We start from the raw sequence: 2,654 nt of genomic DNA, 5'->3' as shown, positions 1-2,654 counted from the left end.
TTTTGTGGTGTCCAAAGTTTCCTCTCCAGACGGAGAGCATCTCCAGACGGAGAGGGGTGTTAGATGAGTGGGTTTGTTGGGGCATGTGAAAAGGTGGTTAGTGTCGTGCGAGGTACCTTCGCATGCCAGACATATGTTTAGTATGTTGGGGTCAATTCTGGATAATTAGGGGCTTAACCTGCTATAGTATCCACAACGTAGTTGTGCCAAGATTATGCGGGACTCTCGGGGAAGTTGGAGCTCTTGGAGTCTGTGATGGGTGGTGGTTGGACTCCGATGACGGCATTCGGGGGTCGGAGGCTTAATGAGGTGGTATAGGTCTACCGATGAATGTCGCTGATTGTATGTCTGTACACTGTCCGATCCAGTAGCTGTCGGTCTGTTTTGTCATGGATTTCATCCGCGTAATTAAGGAGCCGGTTCTACTTTAAGGGATTGATTGGGGTTTTTTCCCGACCAAGGGCTGCCGCCCCAGTAAACTAGCCCTGTCTAGTGTACCGTATCCCACCGTTTTGTTGTACGTATGTTGTATTGTAATGTCTTGGTACTTATTGGCGAAAAACTCTACTAATCGATTTTCAAAATCTTTTCTTGATACAAATTTCTTATCACTCAGTAATTAAGTTTTGCAAGGAGGATATTTCCAGATTTGCCATAGAATTTGGAAAATTCTCACAGGACTAACTAACTTTATCTCTGCCTCTATTCTTTCCTATCTCTTTCTCTAATACTTTTCTCCTTCCCTCCTTGACTATCTACCTTCTTCACTTCTACCTCAAAATACAATGAGCTTTTTAGTCTGAGTGTTTTAGGAGCCACCAAATTTAAATTTCAATTTCAAGTTTTGCAATGAGAGAAAAAGGTGGCAATCGCTGGGTGCCATGTCCGGTGGTGGCATTAAAACTTGCCAATCAAGCACCCGGAGTTTTTGACGAATCAGTGCAACCTCTTCTGTTGGTCAATTCTGGCCATTTTTGGTCGTCTGCTAGCTTCAAACGGTTCAGCTGGTGGTAGTAGAGATCCGAATTTAGTGTTTGGCCATACGGAAGCAACTCATAATAAATTATTACCTTCAAGTCCTACCAAATAGACAGTGGAACCTTCCTGGTTTGTTAGTCCTGGTTTGGCCAGCGTTTGAGCTGCTTCAGCTTGCTTTGACCACCAACGTATTCGTCCAATATTGTCGCTTGTGACCCCCCAGTCACCATCCGTTTAATTGTTAATTGGTGTGGCACCCAAATATCGAGCGACTTTTTCAATCCAGCTATGCGCAAATCATTGAAAACTGTTTTATAGTCGATCTTGAGCTTTTGGGCTACGATGCTACGACTACTAATATGCCAGTTAACTTCGATTATTTCTGTGATTTCATCGACATTTTCGAAGGCAGGCCTGCGAGGTGCATCTTAACATCAAAAATGCCTGAACGGAATCGACGAAACGCAAATTGCACGTAATTTGCTGTTACAGTATCAGTACCATAAACACCATTCACAATTTTAGACAGGCCTGGCTTGCATTTTCGAAATGCAATACCAAAAATTTCGTTTTCAAAAAATACATCTCTGGTGTAAAAAAAATTTCAAAAAAAAAGGATTTTAATAGTAACAAAAATGTAAATATTGATAAAACATCAATGCACATTTACAGCCATGGTCATATAAATAGCACATTTAGGCTTTGAAAGCAATGAGTTGAATATGTTTTTAAATAATTATTTTTTATTGGGAAAGAAGCAACTTAAAAAATAAAAAACTTATTTACTTCCACTTTAAAACAAAAACAAAAAAATGGTCAAAAAGAATTTCAGTTCTGATTTAATTTACGAGAACGTTGATAATTCACGAAACCTTCTGGACACATAAATAGCACATCCTAAAAAATTGCAAATAAAAGCAAAAATAGTAAACAAATCAGATAATTAAGTAATAATATTGTTTTACCAGATTAGTATTTTGTACTAAATCCATTTTTGATTACTTCTTCAAGCCGCCGCTCCATGCTTTCTATAAGCTTGTGGCAATTTTCCTTTGGAATCGAGTACCAAGCCACCTCAACTGCGGCCCACAAATCACCCAAATTTTTTTAAATTTTTGTTAGCGATTTTCAACTTAACGTCATTACACAAATTTTCTATTGGATTGAGATCAGCGCCTCTGCGCCGGCCAAACCAGTACATTAATTTTTTCGCTTCTGAGCCATTGGTTCACTGTCTTTGCAGTATGCTTTGGGTCATTGCCCTGCATAAATGTCCAATTTAATGGCATAAACTCAAACACAAATGGCTCCATTTTATTCTGGAGTATATGCAGACACTGAGATCTATCCATTTCACCAACCACGCGGAGGATCGGCCCAACACCATGCCAGGAAAAAGCTCCCCAAACCGCGATGCTTCCGCCGCCGTGTTTAATTGTCGTTGTGTCGTTTAATTGTCTTTTTTGTGAATCTAAGATTTAGCGCTTGATTTGTTGGACGACGTACAATAGTTTTCCCATCTGGTCTCATCCTTTTTATTTTGGTTTCGTCGTTCCAAAGTATCATACGTTTTTTCCAAAATTGAATAGAATTGTCTTTGTGGGCTTTTGCAAAGGCAAGTCGGTGTTTGATATGTCTTTTTGAGAGGAATGGTTTTTTCTGCTTATGCGGCCAAA

This window comes from Anastrepha ludens, chromosome 2 (genome assembly GCF_028408465.1).
Source record: "Anastrepha ludens isolate Willacy chromosome 2, idAnaLude1.1, whole genome shotgun sequence".
Taxonomy (NCBI): domain Eukaryota; kingdom Metazoa; phylum Arthropoda; class Insecta; order Diptera; family Tephritidae; genus Anastrepha; species Anastrepha ludens.
The sequence above is the reverse complement of the archived record's forward strand: the minus strand, read 5'-3'. Positions refer to the sequence as shown.